This window comes from Ambystoma mexicanum, chromosome 5q (genome assembly GCF_040938575.1).
Source record: "Ambystoma mexicanum isolate Mex_15411 chromosome 5q, UKY_AmexF1_1, whole genome shotgun sequence".
Lineage (NCBI taxonomy): Eukaryota > Metazoa > Chordata > Amphibia > Caudata > Ambystomatidae > Ambystoma > Ambystoma mexicanum.
This window is the reverse complement of record NC_090933.1, coordinates 11,558,984-11,583,189: the sequence shown is the minus strand read 5'-3', so window position 1 is coordinate 11,583,189 and position 24,206 is coordinate 11,558,984.

Here is a 24,206-nt window from a genome sequence, read left to right as displayed (position 1 = left end):
TTTAGTGAACATTCCAACTGCATTTGTTGACTCCAACACCCAAGGGTACAATTAAATATAGAAGTTTGTTTGGAATCAAATTAGCCAACTTGGCGACATGTTGTCACTGTTACCAACTCTGAGATGTTTTCGGTAGAATCTAATGCACAGTTCTGCCGTCCTTTTAGCAGCTGGTTGGAATTGTTCTTGATGTATATCAATTTGTTCTGTAAGGTATGTGCCATAACTGTAGCAATTTAGGGACAGCTTTCCTTCCTATCTTTGTTAGATAGGTGTTGCACCACACGCCACCTAGGGCGAGGCACCCCCGATAGGGATAGGGTGTTCTTCCCCAGGGCCAGTTTTAGCAGGGTTGTCTCCTTTTTAGACTGTGTGTTAACGTATGATTTATATGATTTATAAGTGCACTGTAGTTTTGAATGATTTCTCTCCTGTTGAACCGTTGTTTTGTATTTCATATTTGATGCATCATCATCTCAGGTAGGGCTGTCAAAGGCCTCAATTCAAGAGTATATTGTCTGTTACCTTGCCAAGCAATGGCATCTCATGCCCATGGTGGCTCAAGTCCATGTCTGGCCCCAATTGCAATGAGACACAGCATGCATGCCCATCAGAGACTGCAAGGAACATGGAATTTGAAGTGCCCTGCATTGCATTGTCACGTTGTGCTGTGCTGTGTGCCTATGTTCTAGACATGTATTTCCAAATGATGATGCTCTATGATCTTTATGTCTATCTGTACTCTGTGTTGTGGCTTCTGTCACTATCATGTACAGCTGGGATGTGTCACCCACATATCAGTGAGGTATCCCAGTAAATTACTTCATGGATTGATGAGTTCTCTTTCTTTCAGCCTCTCTCCTTTCCTCGTACACACTGAGCAGATCTTTCGGAAACCGTGGATGAGAGGAGGCCCCAGACCCATGTCCAGGATCCTTGGACCCATTTGCAACCTGAAGCTTGGCCAGTTCCAACTGGTGATCCCTGTCTTTCTGTTTTTCTGCCTGTTCGATTTGTAGTTTGGCTATGCTGAACTCAAGCTCCTTCTGCCTAAACCGCAGCTCTTGCTTCTTGAATTCAAGCATAGCCTCCCCATCAACACGGGCAGAGGAAACATTAGACATCTCATCCTCCCTGTCCTCGTGGTCGCGGTGGATCAGTGCAGCGGCAGAACCGTCGGTTCTTCCAGTGAGAGCAGCCCCACCTCCTTCCGCACTGTCCTCAGAAGTTATAGCGTCAAGCTGCGCTTCTTGCCACGCCACGATTCTTTGGATCATATCCAATTTGGTGCCTTGAGAGGAAACACCTCTCTCCGCACACATCTTTTTCAATGTTTCGTATTTGGAAGCATTTAAAGTTAACAAGGTATTTGTTTCCATACTGTTAGATAGGACTATGGCCTTTTTAAAGTTATACTACGACAATTCACTACGTGTCCTGGTAGGAATAACTCAAAATGCCTTAGTTCGTGCGCAACACTGGATACCTTCAGTCGTATCCCACCGCTGTACACCAATTTGTTAAAACGGATTTCTGAACTCTATCCGGGAGGCGCAGAGGTTCAGAAGGCCAACCTAATTACTTGGAACAGGGTAACCTCTGGACAAGCCAGACCAATCAGGGTAGCGATCGCGGCGGTCAAGACTAGGTCTCAAGAGGGGTGAGGGTGACTGAAAGCCCGCAATGAGCACACAAAGCAAGGACACTTACAAATTACTCCAAACAGGTGTTATATTAAAAATATATACACATTTATTCCAAGGCCTTTGCAACAATGACCGTAGCGAGAAATCACAATAAAACTCTAGTAAACCACACATACCAAACCAATACAATATATATACAAATACAAACGAGTCTAAAGCGTTAGATGCACGAAATGTGTAGTCCACCTAGAAGGGGAGGAAAACAGGCAATGCAAAATAATGATTCGACCCAGTCCGCCTTCAGAGGCACCTAACTAAAAGGAAGTCCAAGCCCTACGAAGAGTGGAGCCTTGTGCTCAAAAGTACCTGCACACGCTGGTGCCAACGGGCAAAAAGGGGAGTCTCTTCGAGGGAATCAGGCAGTTCAGTTTGGTGCACAAATGAAGAAGAACAGAGTTCCGCGACTCAAGCGCAGCCTCCACTGTGGGCAGAAGCAGAGCTCGAGTACGGAAAGGCGTGCTGTTTGACACAGCGGGGAAAAACTATGGGCTCCTGCAGGAGGGCGACCAGTTCCTAGCTATGCTACTCACCGGTCCCCGATGCAAGCAGACCCATGCTTCTCTGCGTCAGTTTCAGTGCTGGCAGGTTCAGATAGGAGCAGGGGACGTCTCGTCGTCGTGTAGATTCTGCAGCAGCAGAGTTGAGTTAAAGGTGTCCCAAACGAAGTGAACCCGCACAGTTTGTTACCACAGCAGGGCAACGGAGCGGCCGTGTGTATCTCAGCCAAATGTACACTACTCACTTCAGACCTGGGAATGCCAAGTGTACGAATCGTGTGAGAGTGACAAGGACTCGAAATACAACACAACCTGGCGGCGGTTACAGAGCAAGACTCCTGGGTAGGCTGGTCAGTCTGCTGGATGGCCCAGAGATACTTCCGAAGGCTTATGTGCAGGAGATGGTGAAGATGCCGAGAATAGCTGTCCCTGCTATTCCAAGGGTCGAAGTACCAGTACAGGCCTTCTGGTTCGATCAGAGGTAGAAAGGGTTTCACAAACCGACAGCAGTGCAGAGGAGCAGTCCTTCAGCGGGTCACCAGCGATTCCTCGGTTCAGCCTCGTGGTTGCAGGATACTTGGCTCCTGTATTCCCTTGTTCGTGAGAACTCAGGAGATCGACATGGTAGTGCCGTTTCCAGCCCCCTCTTATCCACGGTTCCCTTCGCGCCAAAACGGAGGGGACCCAATGGGAGATCCGCTCATCAAACACTCACACCATACGTGGACCTATCACGGACCACGGTGGTCCCAGGCATTCACACCACATTAGACTCTCTGGCACCCAGGATGTGTATTGAGACCAGACATCCCAGCCCACATCCTGGAGGCACACACAAGGCCTGTAGAAGCCCGCAAAGGCATCTGTGTTTCACGGGAAAGTACATGCCCAAATAAGGAAGGCCCCGGGTCGGCTCGACCTGGGGAAGGTGAAGGGGGCAAGACGGTCAGCGGACAGGACAAAGGAGCCTTGTGGTCTGGCCATTTTGGGAGCCAGACCACCATTTTGGGCTAAGCGCAAAAAACGCGCTTAAAACGCCAAAAGGAGCTCGAAAACACAAGAAATGATCGCTGCAACCATTCCCGTCCGTGATTCACTTGCACCGATCATTTACTATCCAAACAGAGTATCTAGGGCCTGTAGAAGACTAGAGACCCAAGAGAGCAGTAACTTAGCTTACAGTGCCCTCTTGTGTCATGTTGCACGAAAGCTGCAACATGATAAAGAAACTACGGAAAACAGCGTTTCCCGGTACTGACTGTTTTAAGGGCATGTCAGTTTCCCCGTAAGAATGGAGCGAAAGCTCAGAGGAGTACGGCAGAAGGCTGCACTTCTCTGGCAAAGTCTAGATCATGGTGAAAACAACAGCAAAAAGTTTAGGGGTTGCCACATGGAAGGAAAATTACCCACAATTAAGAAATCTTTCCTAACATGGAGACATCGCGAGATCGCGGGAGTGCGATCTCACGAGAACTCACAGCCCATGTGACCGCAAGGACCCGCGCTCGCAGACAGAACGTTGGCGGAGCGCCAGTGCAGCGGTTCACCCTAGCGCTGCTCCTTTTGAGGAGAGTCCAGAACTACAAGCCACAGGGGTCTATGGACCCTGGCTTCCAGGAGCGTAACTCCAATGCCATAGGAGGCCTCATAGGTACCCTAGAAGCCTTCTGTGTGCCATCAAAGTGCACACTCTGCCTCCAGTGAAGTTAACTAGGAGGCACCTGACTGCAACTGTGAGTACTGTTTCTGCCCACGTATGGACATCAAGTTATCCGTTCTCTTTGTAGCTCTGCAATAAATACAGTTAGAAGCACTCCAGGCGTCCTGTCATCCTTTGAGGCCACCACACTGTCCCTGGCCTACTGGCAATATAGACAGACGGGGTGCTTTGCAATTGGATTCCTTTGAGCCACGCAGGATCCTTACATATATTGCACTCCTAACATCAGATATTCCCATTTATATCCTGTGCTCTGTAGACACACCATTTAATATATTGGTTGCACTGTGCCTCAGATGCACACTCAAGGCATCAGTTCTTGGAGTAGTCTTGGAGCAAGCCCCCCACATGTGCTTGTTACTCTTGCACGTTGCCAGTCTAAGTAGATATGCATTCTCTCAGCTTTATATTGCTTCAGCTCAATATATACATAAATATGATTTTTTTGCAATATAGAAATGCCTGTGTACGGCTCTACTTGCACAGTAATACAACTATTAGGGATTAGCCCCTGCAACCCTCCGCTCCCTCACCCTCTTCTCCCTCCCACCAGTGGAAACACCGTCTCCATGACGACGCGACGCGTGACACAGCATGGGTGATCGAGCTTGTTTTTCCTCGCTCAGTCAATGCCCGGCATTTTCGTAACTCAGCTACGTTCCGCATGAGGCCAGCACCACAACATTTGGACTTTGGAGTATTTAGGCGCTCGCAGGACCACCGGACCCTCCACCAATATTGCTCCAATGGATGTTTTTCCTTTTTTACAGTATGGCGCTACGAGCGGCCTGAGCCAGTCCACCTGGTGTTCCCCTGGACTGCTGTAGGAGGTGAGCCATAGTGCACTATGCCTTTTGTACATAAGAGGTGTTCAACAGGTCACTGGTGTCATTAGCTCACGCCTACACCCCTGTTTGCTAGCCATTTTTGTGATCTGCATGAGCTTAGTCCACACATCTTGGGAATTTTTTGGATTTATAGACACATGAACAACACCACATGGTATATATTTGTAGCAATGTGCGCTTCAGTGTGCAGTCTTACCTTTTACCCCACGTTTCACTTCCTTCCTCCCACCACCCCCCTCCTCACGAGACTTTGGGACACACATTACACCTTTTAGAATTTGTTCTTTTGTATATAGGATGTCACATGCTCTACTGGCAACATGTTAGGGAGACTCAGGTTGTGGTCTTGTTCTTAAGCCCCCTGTTTCTCTTTTTGTCTCTCCACAGGGGATGCATGTACCCACCCTTGACATCTCCAGTACCGGAATGCTGGATAAGTAAATCTATTTCTTTTTTTTTTAAACTTTTGTTTATTGGCAGGAAGTCAAGACAGGTACAACATGGATAGCATGTAGGAAAGCGAACATCATAACAGCACAAATATGCATTGCAACACAGCTAGTATCAACAGCACATGATAGCAGGGGGGGATATTGTGGAATAGCTCGGATGGGGCGTGCCTCATGTTTAGTCCGGTTGGGCAGGTGAGGGGGCGGAGGTCCATTCAACCCCGTCTTTGTTGTTTAAGTAACTGCGAAATTCCGACCAAACATTCCTGGGGCGGGGGGGATGGGCAGGGATCTGATGTATTCCTCTTCACATGTTTGCACCCACGTGAGGGCCCTCAGCCACATGTTGAAGGAGGGGGGGTTCCGGCGCTTCCAGCATTGCAGTATACATTTTTTGGCAACAATAGCACCCACATTTAAGAATTTTGACATTTTCCTCTCGTCCTCCCCCGTCCAAATACCAAACAGCATGGCTAGTGGGCTCATCTCAATTGGGGAGCCTATTATTTCTGATAGCGCTTCTGTAATCTCAACCCAAAACGTGTTGAGCGCAACACAGGACCAGAACATATGACCATGGTCTGCCTCAGGTGATTTACATCTCGGGCATGTGTGTGTCGAGTTGGGTGTGAATTTTGCCACTCTGTGCGGCGTGTAGTAAAGCCTATTGAGAAGTTTGTATTGCATGCAGCGAAACCTAGCATTGAGTGAGACTTTGCGCGTATGTGCACACATTTTGCTCCACATTGCATCGGTGATCTCCGTGTCCAGTTCCTCCGCCCATGCTTGACGTGAGTGTGGGGACATATTCCCTAGTTTGTCCAGCTGCATTTTATACAGAGAGGATATTATACCCCTACAGCCTGAGGAGTTAGCTATATACTGGAGCTCAGGGGAGTCTGGAGGCTCATCTGGGAAGGAGGGCCACATTGCCTGTACCGCTGCTCTCAGCCTGTAGTATTGCAACAGGTCTAGCGCTGAGCTGGGGTGTCCTGAGCGCCATGTTTGGGGGGTGATAAATGTGCCATCTCGGTAGAGATCTGTTAGGGCCCGATATCCCAGGCCCTCCCACCGCCGAGAGAGAAGACGATCATGTGTAGGTGGAAGGCCAGGAAATTGCCATAGGGGGAGCCACTTGTAATACGGACGCTGCTCTCGAGTGGAGGAGAGGATATCATTCCATGCCCTAATCGTGGTGGCCACTGGGTCCGAAGGGGCATCCGCACGGTATGTATAGTGTAATAGTAAAGTCATGGCGTGGGTGCCGTCGCCAGCCATTTTCTCTAATTTGACATGTGGGGGCGGATTTGGGTGTGTGTACCAGTGGGTACAGCGTGACACAGCATGGGTGATCGAGCTTGTTTTTCCTCGCTCAGTCAATGCCCGGCATTTTCGTAACTCAGCTACGTTCCGCATGAGGCCAGCGCCACAACATTTGTACTTTGAAGTATTTAGGCGCTCGCAGGACCACCGGACCCTCCACCAATATTGCTCCAATGGATGTTTTTCCTTTTTTACAGTATGGCGCTACGAGCGGCCTGAGCCAGTCCACCTGGTGTTCCCCTGGACTGCTGTAGGAGGTGAGCCATAGTGCACTATGCCTTTTGTACATAAGAGGTGTTCAACAGGTCACTGGTGTCATTAGCTCACGCCTACACCCCTGTTTGCTAGCCATTTTTGTGATCTGCATGAGCTTAGTCCACACATCTTGGGAATTTTTTGGATTTATAGACACATGAACAACACCACATGGTATATATTTGTAGCAATGTGCGCTTCAGTGTGCAGTCTTACCTTTTACCCCACGTTTCACTTCCTTCCTCCCACCACCCCCCTCCTCACGAGACTTTGGGACACACATTACACCTTTTAGAATTTGTTCTTTTGTATATAGGATGTCACATGCTCTACTGGCAACATGTTAGGGAGACTCAGGTTGTGGTCTTGTTCTTAAGACCCCTGTTTCTCTTTTTGTCTCTCCACAGGGGATGCATGTACCCACCCTTGACATCTCCAGTACCGGAATGCTGGATAAGTAAATCTATTTCTCTCTAAAATCAAGGTCCTGATGAAGATGGCTTATCTCTTTACCGCCTTCTTTTTTTATCTGTTCTTCTTTTAGTGAACATTCCAACTGCATTTGTTGACTCCAACACTCAAGGGTACAATTAAATATAGAAGTTGTTTGGAATCAAATTAGCCAACTTGGCGACATGTTGTCACTGTTACCAACTCTGAGATGTTTTCGGTAGAATCTAATGCACAGTTCTGCCGTCCTTTTAGCAGCTGGTTGGAATTGTTCTTGATGTATATCAATTTGTTCTTTAAGGTATGTGCCATAACTGTAGCAATTTAGGGACAGCTTTCCTTCCTATCTCTGTTAGATAGGTGTTGCACCACACGCCACCTAGGGCGAGGCACCCCCGATAGGGATAGGGTGTTCTTCCCCAGGGCCAGTTTTAGCAGGGTTGTCTCCTTTTTAGACTGTGTGTTAACGTATGATTTATATGATTTATAAGTGCACTGTAGTTTTGAATGTTTTCTCTCCTGTTGAACCGTTGTTTTGTATTTCATATTTGATGCATCATCATCTCAGGTAGGGCTGTCAAAGGCCTCAATTCAAGAGTATATTGTCTGTTACCTTGCCAAGCAATGGCATCTCATGTACATGGTGGCTCAAGTCCATGTCTGGCCCCAATTGCAATGAGACACAGCATGCATGCCCATCAGAGACTGCAAGGAACATGGAATTTGAAGTGCCCTGCATTGCATTGTCACGTTGTGCTGTGCTGTGTGCCTATGTTCTAGACATGTATTTCCAAATGATGATGCTCTATGATCTTTATGTCTATCTGTACTCTGTGTTGTGGCTTCTGTCACTATCATGTACAACTGGGATGTGTCACCCACATATCAGTGAGGTATCCCAGTAAATTACTTCATGGATTGATGAGTTCTCTCTCTTTCAGCCTCTGTAAATATGCAAGTCCAACGTGCTCAACGTGTGCACAAGTACAAGTTAAGAAAGCTCTTTTAGCAAGGTATTAGATCCACAGTAGTGATGTGATACTCATGTGCTTTTTAAGGTGTGACAGTGTATTAGGGTAGATGTAGTTTTGCCACACTTTTGCTGAGTATTTAGGCTGTTTGTTGCATAGTAAAATACACGTGTAGCAAAGTATTTATTTTCATTCTTTTCATCACACCTATATTATTAGATAGGTTTATGTAGCTGGGATTTATTTTGGCTGTGTAGATTAAGTTTTATTTAGTATAGTTGTTAGTTGTTGTAATGAGCAAGAGGTCTACCATGTTAGAATAGTCCATTGTTAAAGGCTGCAGATTTTGCCATTTCCTGCATTTCTGAGCTATGGCCATTTAATTGAATTTTATTTCTGCAGTTGGCCAGACAACACCAAGAAGCCAAGGTCAGGGTGGAAAGGGGTGCAAACCTGTTTTCATCTAATTGCTGCGTGGGAGAAAGGTATCAGGGCCCCAAAATGAGACTCGAGACAGCAGGTGCCTTCCCAGACGATAGACAAATTAATACATAATGGTTGTGAAGTATACAGTGAGATACGTGAGAATACCCAGGCAGCAGCATTGCCAAAATGAAGAATGATGATGTGAGCACAGCGCCCCCACTGAAAGTTAAGGGACTCTGTCCAGTGGTAAAGTGGATTGGTAAAACAAATAAATAGGAGAAATTAATTTCGGGGTGCAGTAGTCAGTCAAGTTTTTCCATGCAACTATTCCTTGTGAAAAGATAACTAGGATGTTGCTTCTAGGTTTGGCAACATTTATTGAGATGGGAGTTACAGAGTCAGCAGACCGAATAGGCGGGAAGCTAAGAGGGCCAATTATGGGGAAGGGATTCTGGTGTTCCATTGATTGCAACAACGTTTTGACCTTGCTGATTTCCACTTACTGTATGATTGGTCCGTCTTGGTGGGATGCTAGAGCCTGAACTGTCTCAGCTGTTGCTGTCCAATTACGGCAGAGCTCTTTTATCAATTGCACCATTAAGAGTGCCAGCCAATTATAGTCATGCATTTTGTAATGACAATGTCTTGTTCGAGGGTGGTATTTTGATGATCACGAGAAATGAAACTTCCAATTATATTGTTTAATTGTTCTTTAGGGGTTCAGTGACAAATAGCCAAGGGAAACGTTAGAATTAGAATTAATGTTGTATTTGTAGAACATATCAATTTTGGGTTTCTTGCTTTAAATATTGTAGCCCCAAGTGAGTGTATCAAGATGTCCTCAGTTCACTTCTAGGGAGCAGTCTGATTGTCCCAGCCTTATTTTGCAAATAAAAAGGGTTGTTTTTTTTGCAGTTTGTGCACTCTCCCTTTGACTACTTTTGGTTTACTCTTGGATTACTTAAGGGTACTTTACCTACAATTACATCCCTGTTTCTAGTGACACAATGGCCCAGGACTACAGCTACCATTCCTTGGGAGATGTGCCAGAGTTCTAAAAGGTCCTGATGAGGAGCCTACAAAGGACGCTGGTGGAGGAGCAGGAGGGTATGCAGGTGGAGCCTGATTAGGGAGTTCGGGGGGCAGCAGTAGACACTAGTGGCAGGGCCACATGTAACCCAATTGATCTCTGGGGCAATAGCTACTGTGCCTCATGAGTCTCTTTCTGCTCCACCTGCACTATCTTCTTGGTGCTACTTTTGGATTACTCTTGGATTACTTAAGGGTACTTTACCTACAATTACATCCCTGTTTCTAGTGACACAATGGCCCAGGACTACAGCTACCATTCCTTGGGAGATGTGCCAGAGTTCTAAAAGGTCCCGATGAGGAGCCTACAAAGGACGCTGGTGGAGGAGAAGGAGGGTATGCAGGTGGAGCCTGATTAGGGAGTTCGGGGGGCAGCAGTAGACACTAGTGGCAGGGCCACATGTAACCCAATTGATCTCTGGGGCAATAGCTACTGTGCCTCATGAGTCTCTTTCTGCTCCACCTGCACCATCTTCCTTGGTGCTTAGGGACACAGATCCTAGACACCTACAGCAGGATGCCTTGCCACCATTGCCTGCCTCTGAGCCTTGTTCTCTTGCCAGTCCTGTCTCCCTTTCAGATGCCGGGCCAGTACATGGGCACCAGGTGGTTCCTCCCTCCTCCTCCTGCATTACAGGAGACATTTGTGGAACATGATGTTCGAACAGGAGAGGGGCCTGCACAGGATTTCACACGAGATGACTGTTAGGCAGAAACCTGTGCAGTTCCCTCTGGGACCACTGCAAAAGATTTAAGACTACAGGTGTTTGGCAGTAAACCCACTTGGTAGCCGTCTGTACCACACAGATTCACTTGGTAGCTGTGGCTGAGCAGTCAGACTTCCCTCGAGAAGAGTTAGGCAGCATACAGAGTATTCACAATAGGTCAAAAGAGCACAATAGAACAAGGAAACACTGACCAGAGTGTGGTGTAAAAGAGATATCATTATTTATTTAAAACCACATCTAGAAAAAACACACAGGCACTAATATTAAGCAGTTCAAAAACACGGTCACTAAAAGATATACACTCCCTTAAAAGAATATTAGACAAGTCTTAAGTAAAGCCCCACTTATTTTCAGACAGCGGTAAGCGCTTAAAGCAGATGGCACTCTAATAATTCATTTTAAAAGGGAGATAAAAGCAGAGTATAATTTGAAACAGATCCCAACACTTTCACAAGAACACAACAAGAAAGGAAGGCAAAGTAAAACCGTGAAGTTAGAGTTCAGAAGGCCGGATCCACTTTAAGAGGATCAGAACGAAATGTGTCCAAGGTCACACGGTTGAAGTGCACAAAAGTCTCGAAAAGGTTCAGAAAGAGTTGGACCAAAAGAAAGGGACCAGTTAGATGGTCAAGGCGGCCAGCCCAGTCCAGAAGGTTAAGGGGTTATTATTACCTTGTGAGGCCTGGCGGACACGGTACCTTAAAGTGGTGAGAATACTGCAGCGGGGGCAGTTGTTCCTGGCAGCGGATGCAAGTCGGTGCTTCGTCCGGGGGGAAGAGAGGATCTCGTCGGGGAGGAAGACAAGAGTCCGTTGCACTGCCAGGGAAGAAACCAGCCGCGGAGTTCTCAGGTAAAAGGAGCGGTCCTTATATTCGCGGTCCAGTGGTAAGTGGCTATCCGGTTGCCGGGTGCTTGGCACGGGAAATTCAACCACAAGACGTCCTGGGATGCGAGGAAAAGAAGGTAAACTGGTTGTGCCCACCAGTCAGGGGAAGAAGTCTCTCCAGCCGGGAGATCTTCTCTGTCGTCCGGAAGTGGTGAGTCGGTTCCGCAGGGCTCCACCGGTAGTGTCGTCGTGGCAGGTTGGCTCAGCTTCTCCCTCGTCGGATTCTCAGGTCCTGTGGCGACTTCTGAAGTTCCAGTCCCCAAAGCCCTGCTTTTATGCAGCACACCCCCATTCACTCAGCCTAGCTGTCAATCAAACATGCTAAGTGGTGAGCCGCCGGCTCACCACTTGGGCCAATCACACAAGAGTGCGACTTGAGTTACCAAGGTAACTCAGTCCAGGGTGCCTAAAACCCCTCCCACACCCCCTGTGGTACCCAGACAGAGTGGCACCACTTTTGGAGGCTTCCGTGCAAAAAGTGGAACAAAGGGCTCGACTTGGGTTGGAGTCACAGAAGAGAACACAAACGCCATTTTAGAATCGAGTCCTGGCAAAAAATACCAACCGGCGAATTAATATTAAATAAATAAACCGGCGGTATGTTCGAGGCTATGAGAATTAAATAATTAAAGTTGGTAGCCTCGAACAATGGGAAAATCATATAGGGATATATTCGCGGTCGAATATAAAAAGTAGTATCCACTGCCACCAGACAAAACTCGATCAGGGGGGACGGAGACGTGCCCCCTCCAGGGACGTCATTTCACCAAAATGCCAGGGGTAGCGGAAGTGACATCACACGACCCTTGACCCCCTGGTGACATCACAGGACGTGATGTAATTTGATCCCACCCCAAAGTGATATCACGGGATGGGATGGAACGCGACCTTTCACCCGTTGACCAAACAGGAAGTGCTATCGCATAGCATTGTACACAACAAAAAATATGGTTACGCTATCACTATAATGTGATGTACATTTCATACAAGAATGGATCGCCATATGTATCGTTAAGATCAGTGTGTATAGGTCCATATTACCAAATTACTGTGAATGCAAGCACCATGACCAAATGATGATGTGTTGTTATATAGCACTTACGCTTAAGCGCTTTATATAGAAAAAATATACACCCAATATCACCCAACCTGTGTTGGTACTCATGTATCGACCTCAGAAGGATGAAAGGCTGATTTGAGGCATTTAAGAACAGACTAAATCAGTGACTCACCCCCTGAAGTGTGCCTGAAATAAACCTTTAATAAGTATCAATTATTGTATAGAATTCCAGAAAGACACTTTATTTGGTATTCCTAATCTTTCTTATTTAGGGTCAGTGCTGAAAGTGTTAGACTTGTGTCACTCCTTTTCTTCTTTTTCTTCTTTTTTTAAGGGGCTTTAACAAGAAAGCCAGCCACTCCAGAAGTACAGTGCCACATGGTGCTGGCCACAGCCCATGAGCTTGCATTACAACAAAGAAAAATTCAAAAAAATCTTTTTTTTTCCATTTTTTTTCTAGAGGTCGCAAGGGTGACCACAGAAGTCGCAAGGGAGACCTCAGAGGTCGCAGTTGCGACCTCTGGCGACCCCCAAATGACTTCCCTGGCCCCCTCGACTAAAAGACCCCGGGGCAATCGAATTGCCCCGACCAGTACGTCCACAATATGATGGTTTGTACCGGTTTCTGTTAATAATTTGGGACTAGTAAAGCCAATGGTGACTTTACATGCCCTGGGAGACAGTAGTCAGTCCCAGGGTATGGAGTCTATTGTGGGGTGTCACTATGACACCCCTGTGTCACTGCACGGAGGGTGCTGTGTAACACACATAGTAAAAACACATGAGACCCTATGGAGTAAAGGACCCCATAGCCCATAAAACACATTAACAGTCAAAGGAACACCATAAATCATGTCCAAGAGTGGGAGAAAAAGACTCTCACTCTTGGCAGGAGAAAAAAACAAACTCCAGAAATCCAGCAAAGCTGCTGGGGGACTCACTAGGTTAGGAAATTCAGCCTAAAGAGAGAATTCTCCCTAACAATGACCCATCAGTGGTGTCTGATGGTGTTGTTCCAATGGGGCCAACTCTGCTAACCCCGGCAGCCCGAGATCCTGCACCTTCAATGGCCCAGCCACAAGCCACTTGGCAGAAGTTACGCTTAATAAAAAAAAAAACTTGTCGTTTTATAATTGCATTCACTTTGACATTGAAACATTACACATGAAATGAGTTCCCCCTAGGTAATTAAAACTGCATTTATTCAGGCATGCCCTCACTTATTAACTGTTATATTCACCTTAATCATCACTCTGCTCTCTCTGGAACACCCCTCTTTGTTGGTTTGACAGCCAAGAGAAGTGTTGTGTCCTCCACACTGAGGCATCCCACAGGAATGGCACAATTTCCATGCCAGGAACCGCTCCCCAGTCTATCATCCGTTTCCTGCTATCTCCCAGTAAGTTTCTGCAGCTCTCCTCTGCCAGTCTCCTGCTCGTCTGACTACACCTCCTTTCTGTGTTGAATTTAAATGCTATCCCTGTCAATCAGCAGGACCTGCCTCCCTTTTTGACGTGCACACATCATTCAAGCTGCCTCAGTATTTTTCCCTTCAACTCGATAGTTTTGCCAACCTATCTGCAACAATTGCTTCCTGCGCATACAATGGTGCTTTTTCAGCAGTGCATATTTCAGCCTTGATTCGTGCCATGCTGGAAGGAATTACACAGCCAGTAAAACATATTTGCACGTTTTAATTTGATTGCAGAAAAGCACTCATATTCAGTTCACCCCATCTGAGCCCATTTTGCACTGATTTGTTAATGACAGATCACAAATGATGGGAAATAGTTTGTTAATTGATTGGTAGAGGTAAATATGCATGTAGAGAATGTGCATTTCATTTGTTGCCTGCGCTGTACATTTCTAATGTTTGCATTTTCTACATGAACCCCCTACCACTATTTATTGCTCCCTCTGTGTTCCTACACCCCCCAGAACTCCCATTAAATATCTCTCCCTTTCAATCCCTTTGCCACCAGTAATGGTCTTCAGGTAGAGGGTCTTGTTCAAGGCACCACTCTCCTCAATCTACTTCTCTGCACCTTCAAGGAAGTGACTCCCCCTTTTTGAGGTGAGGGAGGAGGGCATTGAAGAGGTGCTGGTGGCAGAATGCACCAGTGGGACTCAGAAGGAATGTGTAGTTTCGTTTTTTTAAAACTTAATGTGTGCATCCCATACAAAATCCCCAACCGAGACAGCTCTTTATTTTTGTCTTATTCATGCCCTCTGAATGCCAATGTGTAAACAATTTGTGCAACCCCGCTTGCAGATCACATGTGGGCATCATTTCTTGATTGTTGAATAAACGCACATGTTGCAGGTCCACAATTGTGCCAATGCCTCTGGGCACAGGCTATTTCAGGAATCAAAGATTGTTATCCACATGACTAGCCAGGAGCACCGTGCCCTGTCTACACATGCAGTGGTTGACTCACTTGCGATTCCCTCATTCATTCACGTAAGTACATCCGAACTTTAGTGACACTCCTGCACTTCGAACTATCATGAACTCTCATGTTACATCAGCTGTTCCAGCAGTGGTCCTTCCCTGAGGTAACATTGTTTGGGCCAAGAAGCACTTCTGGGTGGTGCAAGTAATGCCTTTGCACCTGTGGTATCGAAATCGCGTAGCTGTGACTCGTGAAAGGACATGGGTCTGTGCGTGTACCATAAATACACAGTGTGTTGGGCATCTTTCCATTAGAGAGTATGGACAATAGCCCCAGGTTTGCCGGATTGTGCAGCTAGGTAGTGAAAGTACCCATCTCACAGAGCAAAGGTCACACAGTGCAAGTAGCTTTCAGTTCCTGATTAGTGTAAAGAGTAGCACAACTTTGTTGTTAATGTATTGATGCATGGGCTGTTCAGAGAGGGCCTTAAATGGGAAGACTGATGATTTAGCCAGCCAACATCCATGGCACCAGAGGCTGGCAAGGGTGTACAACAGGAACTTGAGATCATGTATCCTGACAGCTAGTGGTCAGCAGGTAGGTGAAAAGTAGTTCCATTGTGGATGCAATAGGCCTAGATGTGCGCTGATGAGCCTATAAATGGTTTTAAAAATTGCTTGGCCCCTTATATATTCCGGATCAATCCAATACTCCATAGTTGGACAATGTACAGAGTGGGCCACTTGTTCCAGCCACTGCACCTCATGTAAGGCAACATATTTGCTCTATTCATTGATGAAGAATGTAAATGAACGGTCTGACTTCTCCAGTCCAGTCCAATCCCTGGTTAGGCAATTTCTGTATTTGTCTGCCAGTATGTCAAACTAGTGTTTGCATGTCGTGGCATACATGTGCCAGGGGATGGATTTTCCCTCTGTGCAACAACCTTGCAGTTGCAATTTGGAGCTACTAAGATTATATTTTACAGTGATGGTGAAGTAATTTGCCCATTTGCTGACCTGACCATTGAAACAGATTTCTTTTTTTTGTACCTTTAATGTTGTTCCTGATATTGCATTAAGGTTTGGCCAGCTGGAGACAAACTGCTATTTTGGATGTGCAATGTACTGAATTATGTGTTTCATTCCTTAATCATTTGCACATTATTGGGCTCCCATAGTGTTCTGCTGATCATCACCTGTCCTTGATTAGTGGTTGTGAAGGTCTGATATGTGTACAAAGTGTAGTAGCGAGTCAGAAATATGGCCTTTGGAGGCATGGCTGGAACTGTGTAGCTGATGGTTTTGACTGTTATGATTTGTATACATGTCAGCTGTGTGCCTCCACATTGCGTAGCTGTACAGTTTAGATGATGTAGACAGGGGTTCAGTTGGTCAAAGCTGTGTGCTCTTCAGTTTCACCACTAGGACTGGGTCCCTCAAGTGCTTTGTATTGCTCGCTGTTGTCCAGGGATGTGCAGTGGCTGCCATGTCCATTTTCACATGATTAATTGTCCACTGGGCATGTTTGTGTAATTTAAATATCATCAATCTTCTTTGGTGAGGTCATTATGCTAACTGTTCATGTATTGTGACCTGCATCCAGTTGCACATTTGTGCTTCAGGCGTGTATGTACTGTGCCACTTCTCAGTGCTGCATGCTATTCCAGTTGGGTAAATGTTGTCTGGTTGATTTGTGGTATGTTTCACTGGTATTTTACAGTAGGGCCCATTGTGTTACGTGCAGGCCAAGGCTGTTTTATTCTGACACGCTCATCAGATGATATGAGGCAGATGTTAATGGAGCTGTAATTGGTATTGTGCACTTTCATGTTGCTCGACATAGCCATTATCTGACTGGTGTATTTAGAGCAATATGTTGGACACATGTCAGAGTGACACAACACATGTCTTTTATCATTTTGTATAACTTCATCATACACATGTCTGTGTGTGATGGGGTTGGTAGAAGCTTTTTGTGGACAATTACCCTGTGTGTGTGTGAGCAGAGGTTGCTCCATGTAGACTGCGTAGGTGCAGCTCTAGTACGGATTTAATTTTTTTTAAATGTCTTTTTATTAATTATAAAAAGGAAAAACAAACAAAAATGTTACAATGTACAAGTCAAGCAGTAGACATCAATCAGGAATGGTCACATTACAGCGTATAATGCATTAAGTTATTGAAGCGATACAGAGAAGTGGAGGGGGCGGATGGGACGTGGGGGCATGTGGGTGTCCCGAGGAGGAAAGGAAAGAGGGGGGTGGCTATGGTTGTGACTTCACTCTATAGGGCTCCAAGTTGCCCTAGCATACATGCCCTCCGGACTATGTGGTCATACCTTCTCGGTCCATCTCCCCAAACTTTCAAATGTTTCCCAGGACAACCCCTGGCATTGTATATCCACTTCACCAGTGATGCACATCGGTCCATCTCATTAACCATCGGTTCAGGTACAGTCTGTCCGAGTATCCCCATGTGGAGGCAATAAGTATTTTCCCCAGTCCAAGTGCCACCGAGAGAAAGGTTTTTTCACATTTAGTGTAATCCACATCCCCCCAGGTCCCAAGTATCACCAACCTTGGGTCCTGCGGGACGGGAGAACCCAGGACCGTTTTGATCTTACAAATACATGCACCAGAAGTCTTGAATGACATCACAGTCCCAGAGCATGTGAAAAAAAGTTCCCTCTGCCTTGCGGCATCGTAACCAGTCACCATCCTCCACCACACCCCATTTCATCATTGAGGCCCTGGAGTCATAGACCTGATGCAATATTTTGAACTGTATTAAGCGAAGTCTCGAGTCTATGCCAATCTCTCGTGGGAACATGAGCGCCTTAACCCATTCCTCAGATTGTAGCGTACCTACCACCATTTCCCATTTCCACCCAGAGCCCTGAGAGCTCATGGGCACCAAAGGCAGTGATCACCTGGTATAGTGCAGATGTGACCTTGGCCAATATCCCAGCATGGAACATGTTTGCTTCTAAGGGGGCGTATTTAGGGACAACAGCCAGAACTGGGAATTGGGCCTGAATGGCGTGTGTAAGTTGCATGTGTCTGTATCGCTCACTAGGGGGTAATGCAAACCTGTCCTACATATCACTAAATGATGATATATGCCCATTTTACAAAACATCTGCCAGGGTTCGTATCCCCATTCCCTCCCACCTGATGAAACGTCCCATTTTGAGGATTTCAGGGATACATGCATTGTTCCAGAGGGGTTGGTTCAGTGTGAGTCTCCCTCCCTAGCCTATATGTTGGGTAGCTTCTGCCCATACCCTGGGAACCTGTCGCGTCATCCCGGATAGGTCTGTCATAACCCCTTCTATGCTGTACAACACTTGGAGGGGTGTGATCGCCCCATACTGTTGATCTCTCCCCCTATATGCGGATGTCCAGGGTCCCTGTGGAGCCAATCATTCACTACTCCCAATTGTGCAGCCCAGTAGTAAGCCTGGAGGCATGGTAATTCCTTCCTAGACGGAGCACTGTAGGGTTTTTAATGCTATGCAGGACTGTTTCGCTCCCCAGATGAGTCCCCGAAGGGCGTCCTCTATGGACGCGAAGATTGTGGAGGGGGTGTTCTGAAGGGAATACAGGAATCGTGGGAGCAAGAGCATTTTGAAGAGGGCCGCTCTGCCCATTAGCGTCTGCGGCAGTGATTGCCAGTGGGTGACATCTGCTTTGAATCTATTCACCGCCGGTTGCAGGTTGTGGTGGATAAAGTCCTCAGGGTTAGGGCTGATGGTGATACCCAGGTATACGAAATTCTGGATGGAGACTGAGTAAGGGTAGTGCCGCAGGATTGCGTCAGCCCCACCTTGGAGGGGGAAGAGGACCATTTTTCTGTGTATTTACTTTCAGGCCACAGAAGGACTGTTATTCGGTAAGGACATTTGTGACCACCGGGCACAAACTCTTGGGGTTAGCGATGTAGATGAGCAGTCATCCGCGTAGAGAGACCCGGTTCCCCCACCCCTCACGGCCACACAAAACCATACCACTCGATTTACGACTTGAGCCTGATTGTGAGCGGTTCTATGGCCAGAGTAAACAGTAAAGGGGAGAAGGGACAGCCCTGCCTGGTGCCCCACCCCAACCTAAAGGCCCTGAAAGTGGTCTCATTACCCCTCACAACAGCTTCGGGAGAATCATACAGCATCTTTACCCAAGACATGTAGTTGTATTGTATTGTATTGTTTATTTATTTGTAGAGCGAACCGGGCCATTAGGCAACTGGGCGGTGTTGTTGGTGCCGAATCCCATCCTGTCCATGATAGCCCACAGGGGGGCCCACCCCACCAAGTCGAATGCTTTTTCAAAATCTCCTGCTAATAAAGCAAGGAGTTTATCGATCGCGGCAGCCCGGTCGATAGCAAATTGGTCCCCTGGCAGGTTCCTCCGGGTGGATCTGGAGGGCATGCATTCACATTGGTCCGGGTGGACCAGGGAGTGTATGACCCCTAGCAGTCGATTAGCAAGGACGCGGGCGAGGACCTTGGCCTCCCCATTGGTAAGTGAGATCAGCCTATGTGAGGCGCAGAGCTCTGATGGTTTCCCAGGCTTGGCGATCACCACTATGGCTGCTTGTCGGAGATCACGGGGGAGCTGCCCTTCATCCCGCGAGCACACCAACATGCGGTGCATGTGGCCTATGATCAGTTCCCCCAGTCTCTTCCACGTTTCCACTGGGAAACCAATAGGGCCTGGAGTTTTCCTGGATTGAAGCTGGTTCAGGCCTGCAGCTATTTCTTCCTCCGTGATCTCCGCCTCTAGTTTGCCAATCTGGTGCTCAGATAGTTTGGGGAGTAAGACAGAGTCCAGAAAGCTCGGGCAGTCAGTACCCAGTGGTGTCGACTGGGGGGAGTAGAGGTGCTCATAAAAGGTGGCAAATGCCTCCGCCATCTCAGAGTTTTCGGAGAATAATTCCCCCGCGGACCCCCATATAGTGTGCACGTACCCCTTGTTCCTTTCCCTCTGTACCAACCATGCAAGTGTCTTACCGGCCTTTTCCCCCATATTGTACACCTGACAATGCATAGCCCAGTGGGCAGTCCTGGTATTGTCTTGAGTCAGATTACTGAGAACCTCCTGGGACGTTACTAGTGTGTCTTTTGCGGCCACCGTCCCTGCTACAAGGCATTCTTCTTCCGCCCTAGCTGCGTTTTCTTCCGTCTCCGTGATTTCCCGATTATGTAGAACCCGTCTGGCCGATACAAGGGAAATCGTCACCCCCGGAGTACAGTCTTGTAACCTCCCATAGCGTGACTGGGCTGTCAACCGAGCCCTCATTCAAGGAGAAATATTCTTCTTTTTTATGAGTGAGTCCCTCCATGACTTCTGGGATCCCGAGCTAGTATGAGTTGAGACGCCAGGTGGGGGTAGGTGGCTCTGGCCCGTATTTTATGGACATGATCAGCGCAGAGTGGTCCGAAATGCCCATGGCCAATTATGTGGCCATCTGAAGCCTATATATCATGCTGTGTGGGACAAAGAAATAATCTATGCACGATAGGGACTTATGTGTGCCTGAGGAGAAGGAGAAGCCGGGGTCCGTGGGGTGCAGAGTTCGCCAAGCACCCACCCACCTGAGCGCTCTCGCAAATGAGTTTAGCATGGTCGGGTGGTCAGAGTTTCTGGAGCCCAAGTGTGTTCTATCCCAGACAACGTCCATCACCTCATTGAAATCCATGCCAAGCACCCGGTGATCTGCTTGTTTGTCTAGCGTTATGGCCTGGAGCTCCGTCAGGAGGTGAAGAGCGAGCGAGGCGGGTGCGTATGCTGCTTTTATACCCCAGGTGTTTTCTCCTATATCCCCTGTTACTACCACAAAGCGCCCTCTTTGGTGGGTCGGGACCCCTCCCAACTGGAATGGGACTCTTTTCTGTATAAGGATCATCGTTCCCCGTGACCCGCTTGAGAAACCGCGTAGAAGGCGGTTGCATAATTGGATCTCTGAAAGAACTTACATTCAGTGCCTATAAGTTGTGTCTCGGTAAGCAGAACGATATCGGGTGAAAGCCTATTCAGATATTCAAGGACCAGCCTGTGTTTGACGCTGGAACCCAGCCCGTTCACGTTCCATATAAGGAAGGTTAGGTGTCCCTCATGTGTCATCGGTGTCAGGGATGGTGTTTACCCAGCATGTGTTGGATTCTCTTAATTCGCACCCACCAGAGGGTACTGGCCCCCAAACCCCTGCACAGCCCTCTGAGCCATGACTCTATGCAACAAAACAGTGAAAGAAAAGAACCAAAGCCAAAGCCCTGTGGGCTTTGGGGGTCTGACCCTCTTACAGTGTCATCACAATCCCACATCCACCTCCCTCACAGTTATGTGACCCATCAATAAGGACCTTGACTTTGTGACCATGAGATCGAAACAACAAAAGAATTAAAACATCTGTGGTATCATCTCCAATTTCCCGCTCATCAGGATTCCTTCCTAGTGGTAGGTTGTGGGTTCTGGTGAACTCGCCGGGGTCTCTCACTTTGAGACATGGCCCAACATGGGCCTTCCCATTTTTTGACTTCCTAACAGGGCAACTGTCCCAATGTCCCACCATATACTTCCCCCAAACCAGAAGCACCTGTAGCCCGAACTGTGCGCCAGCTGGGCGCAGATCATCAACCCGGAACATTGATGGGAGTTACGGGGTGCTTACGCCAACCACGGCTAGGTTCCCCATCTTCCCACGGCCGCTGCCATTGCATAGTCCACCGGATTCTTTTATCCTTCATTGTCCAAGTTCGTAGTGGCAGACATCAACTGTTCCCCTCCATGTTCCTTCCACCTTGTGGACATGCCGGAGGGTCAGAGTCCTGTAGATTCGGCTGGGGTGGAGAGCCGTCTGTCCTTGGCTTCCGATTCAGAGGTTCTCTCAGGGATCATTGGTGTTCAGTTCTGTTAAGAATTTGAGTCTCTAGCCATTCCCAGGCCTCTTTGGGCGAGTAGAACAGATGGTGACGCCTTCATGGTGGATTTTCAGTAGCGCCGGGAAGAACAGTGTGCATTTTATTGCCAGGGAGTGTTGTTTATTCTTGACTGAATCAAACGATTGTCAAGCCTTCTGGACTTCCCTAGTGTAATCTGGATAGAAGCCAATGCAGTAGCCACTGTAAGTGATGCGACCGGTAGCTCGGGCCATCTGGAGAATCGCATCCATGTCTCAAAAGTTCATAAGTTTGGAGATGATTGTTTGTGGTGGTGTGCCAGGAACAGGGCGTCCGGTCGGGTTCCTGTGGGCTCGCTCGATGGAGAAGAACTTGGAGAGTTTCTTGGGGGGGAATACCTCAGCAAGCCAGTCCTCAAGAAAGAGTTTGACACTGGGGCCCTCCTCATTTTCTGGAATTTGGAGGATCCGGATGTTGTTCCTTCTTGCCCTCCCTTCATTGTCTTCTGCCGTATTCCCGAGTTGTGAAACTTTCTGAGTGATAGCAGCCAGTTGCTTCTCCATCTGCCTCATGGTGTCCTCCGTGTTTGAGATCCGCTGCTCCATTTCTCCCACTCTTGAGAACAGGTTACGGAGGTCTTGTTGAAGGAACGACACTTCCGCAGACAGGCCTCCTATTTTCCCCTCGAGGGATGTCCGCGACTCCCCAATAGCCTTCATGGCGTCAGTAAGAGAGATGTGGGGTTCATCCTCCACTGTTTCCCCATTCTCAGGAGTCATGATTGGAGGCCCCTGGAGGGGTCCAACCGTATACAGGTCCATCTTGCTCTGGTGAGTCTGCCTTTTAGCTTTATCTTTTCCCATTGTGCCTTTGGTCCAGCGGGGGGCAGTGTGATGCAGTTGGTCAGCATATCTTTGATTCTGTAGGCCTTTCGAGCCAGTAGCTGCCCCTAGGAAAGGCACAGTTTATTCAGAGGACAGTCTGCGGGGGTATCCGGGTGCCCTTGAATGGGTCGTTCTCCTGGGAGGAGGGAGGTCAGATATGGTAGAGTCAGGGGGTGGCAACTTCCTTTGGTATTGAATATGTTTCTCTTGTCCAGAGGGGCATCTGCTGTGGCGGCTCTTTGTTCCCTGCGGTGTGCGAAGGGAGTGAGAGACCAGTGCTTCCTATGGCTTGTCTCTTGTTTGGATCCCTCTGTTGTGTATCGGGTCCACTGTCTTGCCCAGCCGCACCAGTGACTTCCATTGGGTTAGTTGTATTCTTCCTTCCACCTGCCACGTGTTGCCCTGCCTGCATGTGTGAGGAGGGGCCTGTTTCCTTTTTATGCTGACCTGTGCGTCCTTATTCGCAGTGTGTTGGGTGGCAATGGGTCCCTCTGTCTGCTCTGTGGTCCTCCAACCCCCTTCTGAGTACCAGGATGCTGGGGCAGCGCAGGCGTTAGTTTCTCTTCTCCTTCTCACTCCTCTGGTGTTCCCCAACAGTGGGCCCGCTCCACAGTCTAGTTAAGTCACCAGCCGGCCAGAGCGTAGGCGCCACCTACTGGGTATCAGCCCGGTTGTGCATTTGTGCCCCAAGTGCCTCCTGCTCCTGTCCTGCATGTGTTTGGGTGGCAGGGGTTTTACATTCGATTGAATAGGGCACCAGGGATGAGGCGGTTTTCAGAAGTTCCAATGTACTCTTTTACAGGGGTTAGGCTTTCCTCCTTGTTGTTATGCCCCCCACCCCCCGCTTATTCACTCGCACCACCAGTGGTCAGCCTCCTTACTGCGACTGTCTCCCGTGTGCAGCTTCCAGGCCCAATCTGCTTCCTGGACCGCTGGGCAGTGCTGAGCTTAACAGGGGTCCCTGCCCCTTTTAATATTGTCTCCAGTCTGATGCAGTTTCCGTAGGGTCTGGGGTGTGTCATGTGGCCGGCCTGGCTTCCTAGGTTTGTGTTGCCCGGGCTGTGTAAGTCAACGTAGGCTGGCAGGATGCCAATCCCACGGGATGCCTCTCTTCTGTTCGCCCATCACCCCAGGGAGGTGGCGGGCCTGTTTGCAATATGCATCCCTGCACCCAGCGGGGTCCGTCTCCGCGCCTCCACTGAGTTCTCCCTCCTCGTGCGGGCGGGATACGCAAAGGGTCAGCATCTCACCTGGGCTACGGTGGTGGGAGATGGGGGGTTTAGGGTGCCAGCATCAATGCAACATTGTTTCTCCCTCTGCCCACAAACCCAGCAGTCTTGGTTCAGCTGTTCAGCTGGCCTCTCCAGGAAGGAAGGACTCTAGGAAGGCCTCCGGGAGGGGCGATCGGGCACCGTCATCTCGCGTCGCTGAGCAGGCTGTTGTGTGGCTCTTCTCCGGCACCCCGATGCGGCCAAGATGGTGTCCGGCTGCCTCGAATGGTCCGTTCTGCCGTTTAAGATGTTCCCGGCACAGTTTTCCTCTGGGAGTGGGGCCTCCGTCAACAAGGAAAAGTAGCTGCTTGCTGGTCATTTTTGGATCCGTATTGTCACTGAGGCTCAGG